The sequence below is a fragment of the Hesperophylax consimilis genome, chromosome 5, assembly GCF_061612785.1.
Source record: "Hesperophylax consimilis isolate HC1 chromosome 5, BYU_Hcon_1.0, whole genome shotgun sequence".
NCBI classification, from domain to species: Eukaryota; Metazoa; Arthropoda; class Insecta; order Trichoptera; family Limnephilidae; genus Hesperophylax; species Hesperophylax consimilis.
This window is the reverse complement of record NC_142840.1, coordinates 36,105,287-36,124,134: the sequence shown is the minus strand read 5'-3', so window position 1 is coordinate 36,124,134 and position 18,848 is coordinate 36,105,287. Positions and strand designations below refer to the sequence as shown.

Genomic DNA, 18,848 nt, shown 5'->3' with positions numbered 1-18,848 from the left:
AGGTTAGGTCAAGACAGGTAAAAAGAGGTAAATATTTTTTGCGAGATTTCGAACACTTCATCGAACGTCAAAGATAATTGTCAAGTTCTGTAAAAGTTATATTCAAGTTCTGCTAATATTTCAGTTCTGTGAACTGACTAGCCTACTATCATATGATACAGAACTTGAATAGGACTTTCCAAAAACTTGAAAATTAACATTGAAACAAGATGAATTGTTCCAATGAAAATTGTGAAACAATCCGTCCTTGGTTTAGTTATTTTTACAATTTCCTTTTAAATTCGTTCACAAAATAGAGAAAAAGAAAAAAACTTAATCAAAATTCTTCACTTTATGGTTGCATGATATCAAATAATATGTATGTCATAAAATGAAATTTAACGTTTCAACTTGTGTTAAAATTATATTTTTCAAAGCAGCTTATTAAGTGACGAGAGAGGAGGTACATTGTAAAAGAAGTGGGTGTAAGAAGGACACAAGGAAAATCCACGGTTTATATTATTACATCGAAGGTGTACCTCAGTACCTAGTACCTACATATGCAGTAGGCATATAACCGATTGTTTTAACAATTCATTGTACAATTTTTTTTGTTAGTACCTATAACAGTAGGTACATAAAACCAGGAACCTAACAATTTAGAGTTAATTTTTGTGGAATTTTTCGTAGTTATAATTTTCAGCAAAAGCAGTGGTATTATATATTTTGCAACAAAAGTAACGTTTTGCGAACTTATTAGTACTAATATTGTTTAGTACATTATACGAGTATATTTGTCTATTTTACGCACCAGAAATCCGTGTAAAAAATACGCTAAATTCGCGATTGCAAATTGCAAATTTCGCATAATTCTTGTGAAAATCGCAAAATTTGCGTAAAATTACGAATTTCGCGTAAAAATTCGTTTTTACTAATGACTTTTTTCGAAATAGATTAGGTGAAGGTGTGACGGTTGTGAGCTATTATAGTGCAATGATAGACGTGAAATATAATAATTTATTTTATATTTGCATAATTTAAGTATCTACATTAATGTATCAATTGTAAAAAACGCTTCAGATGACGATAACCATAGATTAAATAAAATGAACCAAGAAATAATGATTTCTCTTCCAAGAAGTTTGGCAGGTATCTACCGGCAACCTCGGGAATTGTCGCTTCCCAAATGCAAGATTGTAATGCAATTAGGGCTAGTTAAATTAGTGTCCACTTTACCAGCGGCCCCAAGTTTGAGGTAGAAGCTGCCCGCGTGGCGGCCCTGGCTGAAGCAGTAGGGGTGCTCCAGGGGGCTGACTGGGGGGGGCAGCTCGAGGGTGAACGGGGTCTGCTTGTCCCCCCGCTCCGTGGGGCTATCGAGCGTTTCGTCCTGTACGAGGGGAGTTATGTCAATAAACAGATCACAACATACGTATCAACTAAAGTTAATTATAAATACTTAAGGCGATGCACTACGTCGTGCAATATTTTAAATTGAGCCGCTATCAATAACAACCCTAACGTAGATGGCGATAAGGTTTAAATTCCCGCTTAACACCATCCGCCTGTTTTGATTTATGCAAGAAAAAAACATGGCCAAAAAGTGCCTTTTATTTTATTTTGTGGATGTTCAGGCATAAATATTTTTTTTCTTCGATCATTTTATAAACAACTTAATTTGCCTCATTATACAATAAAATCACAACCGAAAATGGGTTCGTAAGTAGGAGATTTTGAACTTTAAAGCAGTTTTCATAGGCCTTATTACATTATTTTTTCTGGGCTTAAAAAAAGACTTATCTAAAAAAATACTCAATTATTTAAAAGGCCAAATAGTATTCTACTCGCAGTATTTAATTAAAGCATCTGAAACATTTCTAGGCGACCAAATTTTCAATCCAAAAACACATGATTTTGCATTACTACGTATGGCATCGCCTTAATAATAATACACGGATTCATTTCGATGGCCATATTATGTTTTAACGAATTAGATTCAAATTTCAGTTGGAATACAAAATCTAATCAAAATTATTCAGTAATTTAAAAATTGAACTTCATTCTAGAGTAAATGTGTATCGTCACACACTTTCGAAACATTGACTGAAGTCATTTTTGGTTGACGGATCTCAAAACTCATATAATATTTACTTCCTACTCCATTTCCCTTCACATAATACACTAATTTACCCCGTTTAGGGTGCTATAGTCCTATTGGCTCCAGGCATTGGGATGCCTGGCGTCTCATAAAAAAAAATCGATTAAACGTTAACTAAAAAATATTATAGTGTAAGGGATATTTTACCTCCGTTTGCCTCATCATGTTATCGTAAGCCGCTTCGTGTAGTCTTTTCTCTTTGTGGTGGATTTTAGCCTTATTTATATAAATTCTAAGGTCTATCAATAAATATAATATGTAAAGTAGTCCAACAAACACTAAATAAAGGCAGTAATACTGAAATAGAAAACAAAAACACGAACATGAAATTAGTGGATGTACAAATATGTATTTAAAAATGGCAGATGCCTCGGAGTAGCCACCTCATTAGGTAGTTACCCTGCTATTCAATAATACAAGTTAAAAACAATAATTTAGGTTAATAAATTATTATAAGCAATAATTAGTCGCCTGAAATTGAAAATATCTTCCGAGTAAAAATAAATGCCGCCGACGGGAATTGAACCCGCGCCTTTTGATGTCCGGTCAGACGCTCTGAACAAATGTAGATATAATATGTCACGACGCCATCTAGTGGGAAATTTAGCACTAACAAAGCGTTTCCTACAAAAATAAAGTTGGTTGTTTACAGATGGAAAAAATATAACAAGCAGTAATTGTTAATTGAAGTACTAGTACATATTGAATTATTTGGCGTGTTGGAAATAAGCCGACGTGGCTCAGTGGTCCAGAACTTCTGACCGGACATCAGAAGGCTCGGTTTCAAATCCCGTCGGCGGCATTTTATTTTACTCGGGAGATACGTTCAATTTGTATTGATAATTCAAGCGACTAATTATAGCTTATAATAATGTATTATCCTTTGTGGTTTGCATAAAAACCTTGTCTTATAAACATTACTTTATCATTAATAAATAAAAATTTAGGCATATTCCTAACCTCCGTTTTTTTTATTTATTAACTGCACGGACATGAGACACAGAAATAATTAACGTGATGTTCTTACCTCTGCGATTTCAGTATTGATGAATATGTCAAAGATAAATATGATAAATCCTGTAGTAACCAGTAACACTGCGTAAATGCAACTTAAAATGGTCGTCAAATTTAATCTGAAAAGGCAGAAAATAAACATGAAATAGGTACACGAATTAAATTTACTCAGTTATTACTTATAATATTTAAAAAAAATTATACACTTTCTTTTGATAGTTACGAGTTTTAACCTATCACGGCCAATCTTCTGAGTGGTATAATTTTTCTTTAAGACGATACGAATGTAAATAAATAGTTTTGTCGGTATAAAAATTCAATTATTTTTAGAAAGGCATAAAAAACAATATTTTATCGGTGATTCAATCCAACATTGTATTTGTATGCCTTTCTTGGAAGAATTGAGTTTTTATACAAACAATACTATTTATTTATATTCATATTGCATTTGTACGGGCGCAAATAAATATTTTGTCTTTATATAATCATAGCTTGAAAAAATTGAATTTTAATGAAATAATTAAAGTACCTAATGCCATGTATGGACTCATAGATCTCCATGTCATTACGTTTACAGTATGTACGGGCGCAAACAAATAATTCCGGTTAGTATGAAAAAAGTGTATTTTAATAAAATAATTAAATTAACGTCATCTGTGAACGGGTAGATAATTCAAAGTTCAGTTACTTTTAACCTTGACGTAGGTTATGTTTTCCTATTAGGCGATGCACTACGTCGTGTAATATTTTAAATAGAGCCGCTATCAATAACAACCCTTACGTAGATGGCGATAAGGTTTAAATTCCCGCTTAACACCATCCGCCTGTTTTGATTTATGCAAAAAAAAAACATTGCCAAAAAGTGCCTTTTATTTTATTTTGTTGATGTTCATGCATAAATATTTATTTTTTTTTCGATCATTTTATAAATAACTTAATTTGACACATTATACAATAAAATCATAACCGAAAATGGGTTCGTAAGTAGGAGATTTTTAACTTTAAAGCAGTTTTCATAGGCCTTTACATTATTTTTTTCTGGGCTTATAAAAAGACTTATCTTAAAAATACTCGATCATTTCAAAGGCCAAGATGTCTTCTATTCGCAGTATTTAATTAAAGCATCTGAAACATTTCTAGGTGACCAAATTTTCAAATCAAAAACACATGATTTTGCATTACTACGTATGGCATCGCCGGCAAGCAATGGTTTTTATTTTATTTTTTATTTTGGAAACAAACCGAACATATTTAGATAAAATGAGTGGTTAACAGTTTACAATGTTTTATAAATAATTAGAAGATTCGGTACTAATGGCATGCTTTTTTCATTTTTTATTTCACATACCAGGTATGGTAAAACTATTTTCAATTTCATTTCAACTATGAAATAATTAGCCAAAGTTGCTTCTAAAATTGTGAAAAAATAATTTCTTTAATGGTGTATATTTTACTATATATTTGCTAAACTTTTTCATTTTAAAAAAATATGTAATTCAGTTTGGTAAAGCGTTCATCGTAATTGGAATTTTACAATCACAATGACATGTAATAATTACCTAAACATTTTGGTCTTCTCCTGTTGCGTGGTGGAGGGCAGGTGATGGTCCACAGAGGCTATGGAGGTGGTGTCCCTAACAGAGCCAGCGGGCTTGCCCACAGATCTGTAGTCTGGGCTCAGGGGACTCCCTCTTAATCCAATTGGACCTTCAACATTAAATTAATTAATTAATTGTATTCAAAATTGTATTATTATTTTATATTGCACACAAAAAGTGTTGCAATTATTTTACAAGCAATAATTCGCCTGAAACACTCACCCACATTGAAAAATCTCCTGATAAAAGATACATGACGCCAACGGGACTCGAAACCGTGTCCCTTCGATTTCCGGTCGACAGCTCTGACCACTGAGCTATGGCGGCTTATCTCTTATCCGCCAAATAATTCAATATATACTAGTGTTTCATTCAACAATTAATGCTTGTTACATTTTTTCACCTGAAAACAACCAACTTTATTTTATTCGAGTTCCGTTGGCGTCATGTATCTTTTATCAGGAGATTTTTCAATGTGGATGAGTGTTTCAGGCGAATAATTATTGCTTGTAAAATAATTGTTAACCTTTGTGCTATGCATAAAAAAACTTGTCTTAAACATTAGTTTACCAAAAAAAAAATAATTTACAAAAAGTGTTGTCTACATCGACATACATTTTTTATTTTATTTTTTTTTATTTATTATTTTAATATAGATCATAGTTACATTAATACATACATTTTTTTGCAAATATAATATTTAGGTACATAATTGGTCATGTATACCTTATCAGAAAAGAGGAGCTCTTGTGCCTGATAAGGGAGCCACGATTCTTACTTCAGTGATTCAATGTTATGTGTAAAATATAAATATAATATATCCATATATTTTTTTAATATAAGTTTTTTTTGAAAAAAAGTTTGATTTTATTGATTTGTTCTTGTTGGTTCGTAATACAGCGCAATTCGGAAGGGAGATTATTGTAGTTTTTTATGGCTTGGTAAATATAATGGTTTTGCATTTGAGTTGTTTTAAAGATTGGCGTAATAAATTGATTTCCATTTCTCATCAGTTTGTAAAATTCTTGATATTCTGTGTTATTTTTTTCTTTACACATTTTTATAATTGAAGTTTGCTTAAATATATCATCAATATTTGGTACTGGAAACATTTTAAAAAGCAATTTTGTTGGGAAAGTAGAGTTTTTTTTAAGTATTACCTTTATAATAATTTTTTGCGAGACTTTTACTGAGTTTAGGTTGTTTTTATAAGATCCTCCCCAACCTATGATTCCGTAAATAAGCAGGGAGTGGACAAGAGCATAATATACATTTTTTAGTATTTTCACATTTAAAATATTTCTTAACCTAACAAATATATATATACATTTCCTTATTCTCTTTACTAACTCCGTAATATGGCTTTTCCATTTCAAATTTTCATCGATGATCACACCAAGATATTTAATTTCAGAAGAAGAGTTGATTACAGTACAAATAGGATTAAGTAGTTTACAGTTGACATTGTCACAATTTTCATCATGGATTATGATATTTACTTTGTGTTTAGGTATTTTTTGTAGTGAAAATAATACATATGTTGTTTTTTTGGCATTAAGTGTGAGTAGGTTATTATCAAACCATGATTTTAAGATATTAATACATTCATTTGCAAGTTTGTTAACTAGTTCCCATGTTTGACCTTTTATTAATAAAACAGTATCATCAGCATAAGAGATTAATTCACCTTTGATTTTCTGTTGGAAAATGTCATTTACATACATTAGAAATAGTAATGGTCCGAGGACCGTGCCTTGAGGAATGCCAAATGTACTTGTTAGTGGTGTACTAAAGGTTTGGTTTAATTTTACAATTTGAGGTCTCTCTGTTAAGTAGCTTTCTATCCATTTAAGAGCTAAGTGGTCAATGCCATTTTCTTTTAATTTAAATATAATTCTTTCATGGGAAATGCTGTCAAATGCTTTCTTTAAGTCAATAAAAATTCCTATACATTTATTTGATTTGTCCAGGGCACTCTGAATACTAGATGAAATTTTTGCAATGGCATCTTGGGTACTTTTTCCCTCTGTGAAACCGAATTGATTTTCATTTATAATCGAGTTTTTTTTAAGAATGCAGTTAGTCTTTTTTTAACAATTTTTTCAAAAATTTTCGATATATTAGATAAGAGTGAAATGGGTCTATAATTAGAAATGTCCTCCGGGCTACCGGACTTAAATATTGGAGAGATTATGGTTTTTTTATACGTGCTCGGGAAAACTCCTGTCTTAAAGCTATTGTTTATAATATGAGAGATTGGTGTAGAAATATAATTTTTAATGATTTAGCAATAATTTTATTAGGTATTGCGTTTTGGAAAGTTTCCCTCATAATTGAGTATTTTTAAAATAGTTAGGTACAAAACACACATTATGTTTATCAAAACAAGTATTATAAAATATGCAGGTAGTAATACTCATTAACTAACTGGAAAATGTCTGCTGTATTATTTTATACACGGTGTCCGGAAACTCGTAGTACAAGCGGAAAACTGGTGAGTACATCACAACATAGAGAACCCAAAATCCTTTTTTTTTCGAACATAGCATTTCGGTTATTTTTTCTTAATCGAAGGTAGTGAAGAGTGGAAGAAGATGGGCGGGAAAGTACCTGGCTATTCAGATCTCGTCACCAAACACGGCCAAAGCCGTTTCAAGCAAACTTTCAATTCTGACTGGTGATTTTACGCTTGGGCGATACTGGGAGTATTGAGTGACATTTTAAAATAACATAAATATATTTAGGTCAGTCGCGCAAAAAATTAAGACAGAGTCTGCAGGCAAAAAACGACCGCTCCGCCCCTTAATTTTAACCGACCGCAAGGTTCATTTTCGGTCGCAAGGTACCGTGCCGGAAATGTATGAAAAATCGTATGGAAAATTCAGTATTCCAATATTCGGTATTCATTTGTTTCGACGAGTCACCGACGACGGGACGGCAAAGTCGACCTCCGTCGCCCGTATTTTAGACGAACTCAGGGTGCACTTTCGCCAGCCTGACCGCGCGAAAGTTACGTTTCGTTTCGCTTCCGAGCCGCGAGCTCTCAAGCGAGTCACGTGGTGTGATATGATTGTTTTCTCCATCAATCATGATCTCCATCCTTCACTTGGTGATGAAATCCAGTCCGAAACGCAGACTCGGCGGTTAAAATTATTGGAAAAATTCGTTTTTCGAATGTTTAGAAACGTTAATCAGCCATCCTAAATATAACTATTTGTTAAAAATTTCGCACAATACCAAGCCAAAATTTTAAATGAATAATTAATTATTTATTACAAAAAATAGTATAAGCGTTCGTGAATTCAAAAGATGGACACATGATTGATGTCATTTTCAAAAAAATAATTTAAAAAAAACGATTTAAAAAGAAGGTTTATATTTTTAATTAGTTTAAAAAGTTTAGTGCTTATATAAACCACTTTGCCTATAAAGTGCGTTTTGTAAGTCTGACGGCGGGGCCAATCAGAGCCCGGACCATAGGGATGTGAAAGCCGTAAAATTAAAGAGTCCATTAAATTTGTGTAGGTACCTGCTTACTATTTGAAAATCACAAAATTTATACTATAAATTACTTAAAAAAGTAACCTCGGATGGTTCAACCTTAATGGATAGTATTTGTATGGGTGGTATTTAAGCGGCGACGGCACAAAAATACAATACCGTGAATAACCGTGAAGAAAATAAAAGTAGGTATTAGTTGCCTGCAACGGGTAAAAGACTAAGTGTAGTCACACACTCCTTGCATCATACACATTCAAACATCAAACCGCTTAGTACTCTAACCAATTAATTGCCTGCAATGGGCGAAACAGCTAGTAAATTAATTAATTACTTGCGCACCCCGGGATCGAAACCGCGACCTCCAGATTGCTAGTGGAGAGCCTTCCCCTTCGACCACGGAGGTCGTTAAAACCATACATAAACAGTGAATGGAGAGTTTTAAATGGTGCCTCAATTTTATGTAGTGAATAATATTGTGGCAAAATATTTAATTTAAATAATTGTTTGAAAATGTTCCGGTTTTATTTCATCATTTCTATGGTTCTGCGTGGAGTACGTAATAATAAAAATATAATTTTTATTTCCTATGAGTGTTTGTTTCTCCATAAAGATTTTCGAATACGAAATCAGTTATCGTTAAACATTAATGTGGGATTTAAAAATAATATTCACACGATGCCAATGCTAGCTTCAATAAAATAAAAACAAAAATAATCAAAATTATAATTGTTTTTTATTTTTTTTATTTTGTATATATATATTTTGTGTATTACAGACTGTGTGTCCATTTACAATACACATGTAACATTAACTACATATAGATGATACGAAACAATAAAAGAAAAAAGAATAGAAATAACAACTTATAAATAGTGGTTTTTGGCATTGACATGCCTCTTGAATTCTTCAAGGCCACTATTAAAAATATCGATAGTCTTGGAGGAGTTGTTTAACAGCGCCATACCTCGTGTCATGCTATGCCGAGCCAGTACGTCCGTTCTGCCACGTGGGATACATAGCAGATCATGGTTCCGTCCCTGGCTGTAGTTGTTCGGTACGAACAACTTATAGCATTCCAGAAGGTATGGGCTATCTATTAAATTACTAAGAATTTTTTTCGCCGTTACTGCAAGGGCCCCACTCCTCCTCGAGTGGAGATTTTGGTAGCGCGTTTCGGCAAGCAAATCTTCGTGATGCATGAATCGCGGGTACTTTCCGTGCATTCTCAAATACATATATCTCAAAAACTTTGTTTGAATCTGTTCTAATTTTTCAATGTATTTTTGTTGGTATGGGGCCCATACAGCAGAGGCGTATTCAATTTTAGACCTTATAATGCAGTCGTACAAAGTCATCATTGCCTCGGGATTGGAAAATTGTTTGCAGAGTCTTATGACAAATCCGAGAAGCTTGTAGCATGATGTCGTGAACTGCAATATATGGTCCAAAAACGTAAGTTTGGGATCAAAGACTACCCCAAGGTCCTTGATGGATTTTAGTTCCGACAATATATCATTTTTGATGCAATAATCGAATTTGATAGGGTTTCTCAAACGTGTATACGACATAACGACATATATAAATTACAAACAATACAAAACAAAATGAACCTTTGTCTGTCCAACTGGGAAGGATTCCCGTTTCAGGACGGCCAAATTGTGTATTTAGTACATAATATTCTTACAATGGAATAGCGATGCTGTCAAAACAAATTTTGAGAACATTGTTGATTGCATTCGAAGTGACAGGATGGTTTTTTTTATCCTTGAAAGAATCGCAAAGATGAAATTTATTACCGGGGTCAATTTGGATAACTTAAGTAAATGCATTCTGAACAGATGAATGGTTTCTTTCGGGACATCACAAGTCTGAGATTCTTTCCAGGGCATTTTGGAGAACATTTACAATGATCGAAATAAAAAAGCGAGTTAGTACAAGAATTTAATTCGTATTATTTTTAGCACATATTTAATTGTTTGTCCAAAAATTTACGTCTGAAGAAATAATTATGAATATTTAGAAACAATAAATTGTATAGAAATTAAATTTAATTCATTGAGTCTTACAAATAACATTTTCACAAAAATAAAATAAGAGATATATTTTTTCAAGTGTTCTAAAAATTCCAATATTCAATTTTTGGTGGTCACCTTACCATTTCATTACGTTGAAATTTCAATCGAAGTGTTACAAATCTAGAAATTAGTCATCTCGGACGGGAACTTATGTCTTCTTCTTCTTTTTGACTGTAGTTAAGACGGATTATTTTGGAGAATTTGAACGATTCTTCAAATTTCAAAGTTAACTTTCAAGTTCTGTGAAAGATTTCTGTTATTATTGCAGTTTTGTCAAGCAACTAGCCTATAATGATATAATTACAGAACTTGAATGTTGAAATTTGATGAATTGTTCAAATCCTCCGAAACAACCCGTCCTAAGCTAAGGTCGCTATCCGCGTCTCATACCTCATCCTGTGCAAATTTTATTACTTTTGTGTGCTTTTAGTGAAATAAGGTTTTTTTTTGAAGCGTTGTTGGTTTGATTCTTATTTATATAAGATGAAAACATAGAGAAAGAAACTGCGGTAGGGACCTGCAGGTCAAAAAGATCACCTGTTTCAGACTTTGCATAGGTACCATAATATTCTGGGAGAAAAGTTTACCTATGCAAAGTCTGAAACAGGTGATCTTTTTGACCTGCAGGTCCCTACCGCAGTTTCTTTCTCTATGTTTTCATCTTATATAAATTAAAATCAAACCAACAACGCTAATCAATTTTATTACTATTATTGCCAATTCATCAGTGAAGTATTCTAGTTATAGAACGCTTGCTTACAAAGCGTAGGTATACTAGTCCCAGGGAGATATCGTATGCATATCATCGACAATCATCCAAGCCATTCATAAAATTCTCCCTTCTCACACGAATGTTGAATTTCTTTAAACATATTCCTGTGGACATAACGTATGTTTATTTTGAATTATAAAGAACTATTATCATGGTTAGCTCAGAGGATTGGAGCTGGCAACACGGTATCACATCCTCATACATAAGTTCACATTTCACCACAACCTCAAATAACACATATGCCCTGATGATGGACACTGCAATGCTGTCCGAAACGTTGGCTAAAGAAGGAGTTAGCGCAACACGGCATAACACCCCAAAAACAAATAACAAAAATACTTTTGGCCGTGATAATCTTAAATAATATTATTATGGTATTCGAATCATAAAAATAAGCAAAAAACCTTATTTCACTAAAAGCACACAAAAGTAATAAAATTTGCACAGGATGAGTTAGATATTTAACATTAATTACATTCTTATTCGTCAATAATTTCTCCGTAAAAAATATGTTATATTACTGTTACAAATTTTACTAGCTGACTTGTACCAGGCGTTGGTCGCCCTTTCTCTACTTTTTTAAACCTTCCGGAAAAAATTACAGTGTAAACCCTATCAAAATCCGTTGCGTAACAAAGTAAGCGCACAAAGAGACAGACGCGGATAGCGACTTTAGCTCAGGACGGGTTGTTTCGGAGGATTTGAACAATTCATCAAATTTCAAAATTCAAGTTCTGTAATTATATCATTATAGGCTAGTTGCTTGACAAAACTGCAATAATAACAGAAATCTTTCACAGAACTTAAAAATTAACTTTGAAATTTGAAGAATCGTTCAAATTCTCCAAAACAGTATAATCAAAAAGAAGAAGAAGACATAAGTTCCCGTCCGAGACGACTGATTTCTAGATTTGTAACACTTCGATTGAAATTTCAACGTAATGAAATGGTAAGGTGACCACCAAATATTGAATAATGGAATTTTTAGAACACTTGAAAAAATATATCTCTTATTTTATTTTTGTGAAAATGTTATTTGTAAAACTCAATGAATTAAATTTAGTTTCTATACAATTTATTGTTTCTAAATATTCATAATTATTTCTTCAGACGTACATTTTTGGACAAACAATTAAATATGTGCTAAAAATAATACGAATTAAATTCTTGTACTAACTCGCTTTTTTATTCCGATCAAACATATTGATTAATACAAGCATATTATACAAATAAAATATCACGTATCTGAATCATTGAGGTAGGTAGGTATTAATGCTACGTTTTTTTAATATAAATAATATATTCTATTGTAAGGATTACATTAATTATATATATAATAATGGTCACTGCCACCGATCAATATGATAAAAAGCAGGTTGCGACGTTCTGCCTGGATAAACTTGAATATCACAGAAACCACTCGGTACGTGATATCGACATCTAGCCGCATTTTTTGAAACTAGAATTAGCTGCAATTACCTATTATATTATTGTTAATATTTATTATTTAAACCTACCTACGCAGTTAATATACTTACAGCGTTTCCCCAAGATCAGTTGAACTAGTAAAACTTCAGCAGCTGTTTTCAGACTGTTGCAATAGAGAAAGTTGAATTAAATAATTAGCTCGAGTGACTTCAGTTGCACGCAAATAAAACAAATCGCTATTTAACTAAGACATTTTACCGTGAAATGCGAACATTTCATTAGAAGAGCGTCACAGGTATTTAAAATAAAACTTGCTGCACAATAGAGTGGTCAATCTATTTCATTATAATTTGTTTATGCGAACTGTATCCGTAGTCCGATATCGGTAAATCCAGGATCTCGCCTTTTTTATCTATAATTATTTTGTACTAAGATATCTGTATTCAACAATAATAATTGTCAATTGCATAAATTCGAATGGTGACTATTTTAACTATGTTAGGTTTCGGTTTGTTTAGATTTCTAATAGATAACAGGAGATCTAGTACGGACTATTGATAAAGCCCTGTGTCATTACGATATTGACGAAATCTGTCATCTATGGTCAGTTAGCTATATTTGCGAGCACGGCCAAAATATAATTCTGATAGTCGGTAGTCGGTGAACGCTTTTAGCGAGGCCCTTAAAGTGTCGGATAAGCTGTCAATATGCACGACTTCTTGGATGGGATGAACTAACTAAGCTCTTAGAACTGAAAGAAATTGTATACATACACGATCTATAGACGTAACTAATTCATATAAGACGCGATCAACTGATACCGTTCCAGCTTCGAGAAAAAAAATGATAGTTATGATTACTGACTTGAACTAATTAACTTAGTTTTTAGTGTCATAAAGTACGTGCGGACTGCCAAAGAAAAGTTAGTATTGTTATTCAAAATTATGAATTTATTAGTATTTTTAACTTTTACGTAGCCGTCTGATGTTTTGAATGTCAATTAATAGAGAGATTGCGCCAGTGATGCCAGTGTATATCGTTTTTGATTTATTGCGTTATCAACATAGGTCTTGATATCAAAAATCGCGACTGTTCTCGGGAAATTAACCCGCGATTAGTATTACGGACAATGAAAAGTGCATACAAATGGTAGTTAGTCCTAAAATTTCTGCACTGAAAAAAGTTCTTGACTTCTAGTGGTCTGCTATTGGTGGAAACTTAATAATAAACAGTAAAAGGAATAGAAAGCTTAAAAAATAATAAAAACATATTCACACTTTGGCGAAAATACTCTGGATATAATATCGGATCGATAGGCATAACTACCTATGATTTTATACCACCTGAAAAACCGTTCAGTGGTAGCATAATTGTTTATAATTTGATAAATTAATCATATCTAAAAATCCGTAAGAAGGGCGTTAAAAAGTAAATAACCATAGCTACGGAAAAGAATTATATCGAATTCTACACCAGAAATGTTAAACGTGATTTTTTTCAATGTTGATCAGAATTTACGTAAAAACTATATATTTTCCCATATGATATTTAAGAAACTACCAAATTAATCTTACACGCCTAAAATTAAACACGATATTAGACTTTCTTTCATTGAATGTAGAAACGTGACATGGTAAAACACACTACCTTTTGATTTATATAATTAATTAAAAATATATTCAGGTTCAACATTTGTATTTAACTGACTAAATAAAGTAATTTAATAATTTGGCATGTTAAAAATATATAATTTTCTAATAGTTCATTATACGTAACTACGTAAAAACCAATCAAAATTTTGGGAAATGACGAAAACACAATGCAAAAAAAAACGTTGGCGAAAATGCCCAACTACAACCTACATGTCATCTTGAGGTTATAGGTAGAAAGATATTATTTTTACATGCAGCATCTTCGAGGTGATTTTTCACAAAAAAGAGCATATAAATTACCCAATTATTAATGGGAATTCGTACCTACTGGATAAGCTACTGCAGATAGCTTATCAGCAGGAGCTTAGTTAAAATAAAACAGACATGAAAGAACAATCAATAAAAAATACCAGCACATAATATACCTCCATGAACCCAACATTAAAAACGCTTTTTGTGATAATATACCTACACGAACCTAACATTAAATACGCTTGTTGTGAAATAGATTGAAAAAAATGAGAAAATAGTACGACAGTTTTGTTTTAGTTTGAACAGGCTACAATAAAATTAAATAAGTTTAGATGAATTTACATGTCGAAATCTTACATAATGCAGAAATACATTTTTTTTATTTTCTCTCTGACTTTATGTCAGAGTTAAATTTTCCCCACAGGAAAAACTAAACCCTTCCACCCACTTCTCCACAAATGATCATCTAGTCAATCCACATTATGTAAGTGCATTATAGAAGCATAATAAATACAAAACAATACAATAACAACACGTCAACTCACCAGAAATCAAATGAAAAATAATTCACTGACTCCAGATATTTTCATATCGGAGGGTTCGGCTCGGTTAGTTAAAATTAATTTCATTTTTATCTTGTTTGGTTTTACGCCCAGTTGAGCTTTTACATTAATTTTAATAACAAAATATACCTAGTGAGCTATCGAATTTAAAGCATAAAATAACGTAAGCTGAAAAATTGAGTATGAAACAATATAAGTTAATCATGTAACATAATAAAATAATATAGAAACAAGAACATTACTACATATTATAAGATAAATCACTACCATAATTTGTAGGATTCAACAAAGTGCTGGTATAGATCACACTTAATTCTATAAATGGAGTAGGTAAATATGTCAATAGTACCCCCAAATTTGTTGCACAGATCACGCATCCTATTGGTTAGTGAATGTGTCTGATAGTTGGCTGTGTATGTATTACAGAAGAATATTACATTTTGCCTTGTGTTTCTAGTCGGCACATGGAATTCAATAGTGGCAACGATGTCAGGGCTGTCAATTAAGTTTTTAAAATATATTTCAGTAGGTAAAATTAATATTTTTCATCTTACTTTGTACTCCCGTTAAATATTTTTTTACGCATATATTTTATACAATATATGAGAAAACATAAATTTGGTTTCGATTTCATCAGGCATCGAATTTCCTTAAACACAAGTCATTCTCAATCAGGGAGGTATTAATTAACAGCATGAAACATATACTATATACGTTCCCTTATGCAGATCATTTGAAATAACATACTGGTATACTTTGTAATTTTCTTAATATTAACCCTCTGTTTTCTGTACACTTACTGATGTTCTTACTTACTTTTATCAAGATATATTATTTGTTATCTTATGTTAACTGTCACTTAAATCGCGTCACGTTAAATGTCACTTCGGCGATAAGTTTGAAATTGCCGTTTAACACTAGCCTATTGTTTTCTAACGTTTCAAAAACAATAGGCTAGTATTAACCGGGCACAATTATTATAATATTTTGTTATCATATTCAAAAAACTTAATTTGCCACATCATACAGTACAGCCATATCCATGAAGGGGTTTGTAGGTAGGAGATTCTGATAAAAAAATGTTATAAAAATTCTCATCAAGAAAATACTTTGCCTAGATATTCTACTGGCAGCATTTCATTGTATCATTAGATCTATAATATTTCTAAGTGATGAAATTAAAAAAAAAAAAAACAACAACAAAAAATCAACCAACTTTATTTTGCATATCCCAGAGTTAAACGATTTCGCTACATGAATCAGCTCTATTTGATAACAAAAAACGTAAAAGTCAACTTATAATGCCATATTTTTTAACTATACATATTTACAACACCGGAGTGTATATTTAATAAGATATTTTGGATACGTCTCATAAGCGTATAATATATTGCGTCGTTGAAGAAGAATTGTAATAATAATACGGTAGGTACTATTTTGTAACTGTTCTGCCAGGAACATGGAATGAAATTAAATATTGCAATTTAAAAATCATGAATAGATATTTTGGTTTGAATGAGGATTGAACCTTCCTCCCCAAGGACTGAAGTAAACCATGCTTACAACCACGCCAAATCCCGATTGGGTAGGACCGATATTTATTTCGTTTAATAACTGCTGTAATATCATCAAATTTCAGATAAATGTTTATGAGCACGAGTCTATCTGCCGATTCTCAGATCGATCGGATGTATTTTTCATTCATTCACGAAAAAAAATTAAATTCAAATAGATGTTTTTTAAAAAGGCAAATAACAAGACAAGCACATTATTATCCAAGCACACAGTTGTAAAAAATCACTAGACATTGACATTGTGATTTGATTTATTTCATAGAATCTATGAAATAAAAAAAAACAAAAGTTGAATGGACTTCAACTTTTGTTCCATAAATTGACCATAGACACTCATATAATATACAAGATGAGAAGGCGCCGTAATGAGTAGTGAATGTAATGATTGATGATCCGAAATGACGCAATTTTTTAAATGTTGAATCGTGGTTTTATTTTAAAAAACACATATGTTTAAAATAAAATAGTGTTTTAACACGAAAATAAAATAAGATAATATTTGTTAACCAGAGTGTGTATGTAGTTAATCTGTTAACATTTCGGATTATCTCGACAACCTAGTTTTTGAAATCACAATTCTAGAGTTATAAATTCCTTACGTGCTTAACAAATGGTAGATTTGACTGAAAAGTGATGCCGAAGTCTTTAGTTTGTGTTAATGTCTCAAGAGAATGTCTCAATTATCAATTTGGTAATTAAGGATCAATGGATTTTTTATTTGAAAAATAAATAAATTTTGGGATACTTAGTTAAAATCTGTTTTCACTGCATATTGCATGATATTATCTTGAAAAACGATGATATTTTGAATTAATCTAAAAATGTTGAGGGCATCAGCAAAAAGTAAGATAAATACTTCATGCAATATTTTTAAATATCATCTATAAACAATATTGGACCAAGATGTATACCCTGTGGAACCCCACTTGTTGCATTTTTTCTGCCATGTAGGATTTTATTTTAACAATTTGTTATCTTCAAGTAAGATCGCTTTTAAACTAGTCGAATATGTTGCATACTTATTCCATGCTTTTCTATTTCACAAATAAGAATTTTATGGGAAACTGTATCAAAGCCTTTTCCAAAATCAGTATAAACGGAGTCAACTTTTTATTTTTCTTTAAAAGCATTGGTTATTTACTAAATAACTATATTTACTAATAGAACCTGTTGGGCAACCGAACCCATAATATTGAATTCATTTTTTAACCAATTAAGAATAACAAACACAATGAACTTTTTACAGGTTTAAAATGAATCAAATGCATGATAATATAACGTTCATTTATTCCTTACTAGTTGGTGGAAGTCTTCCCGTAGAATCAGTGGAATAAGTGTGTGACAAGGTTCGGGTTCGGGGTCCTCCTGCCTGCAGCTGCCTCGGGTCAATCCCGGAGCTGTCTAGGTTCACCTGTGGACAAACACTCATTAGGCCCAGGTGACACCTTTAACGGTTACTTCTTATTTTTTCTCGTGCGAGAAACGATAGTAATTATACTATCAAACGTGCATTTTCTCGGCTGTGGAAGGACGTGATATGAGACAAATTATGAATACAGATTCATACAAAGAAAATAAAGATATTTAAAGGAAGGTAGGGGAGACAGGTGTCTTCGTAATTGCATTTTGTATCGTGATTAATATTGCTGAAGTACTTTGTAAATTAGCGTAGATGAGCTTGTAGATGTGTATAATTGTAAATATATTAATTGAGTACAATTTATGATAGGTAGCTTAAATTTTATGAACCTACTAGTAATTGACATAAAGACAATAACTGGCCCTGAGGAAAATAATTTATCTCAGGGCCTATGTCTATGTAATTTTTGGGGATGCTTGTGGGGGGTCTTTTTAAGGAAAGGAAGGAGAGGAAGTATTTATTTATTGTTTAGGAACATTTACAGACTATTAACATGAAAAAAAAAATCATTAGATAAGCGCTGCAAAAAAACGTATATGTCAACAGTCCACTTAAAAATGTTCACATCATGCACAGTTTAAGTGTCATTATACACTATGTATTATATTTATTAACAGAAAAAATATTAACAGCAAAACGCGAGCAAAGGCGAAAAAAGAGATATCAAAAACAAAACATACAGATAAATATATGATCCAAAAAACAAAATAAACAAAAATAAAACAGAAAAAAATAGAGTAAATAAAAAAAAAACAAACAAACATTCACAATCTATTGCTAATTTGCTTTTTAAAATAAGCGAGACTATTTGCATATATATCTATGTAGTTACACTCAATAGAATTGTACAGACGACACATTCTAG

General features: G+C 31.9%; 1 pseudogene; it reads right to left on the bottom strand.

Moving 5' to 3' along the window:
• The window catches only part of LOC149423859 (uncharacterized), a 60,802-nt pseudogene that overhangs the window by 7,387 nt on the left and 34,567 nt on the right, over window positions 1-18,848 (bottom strand).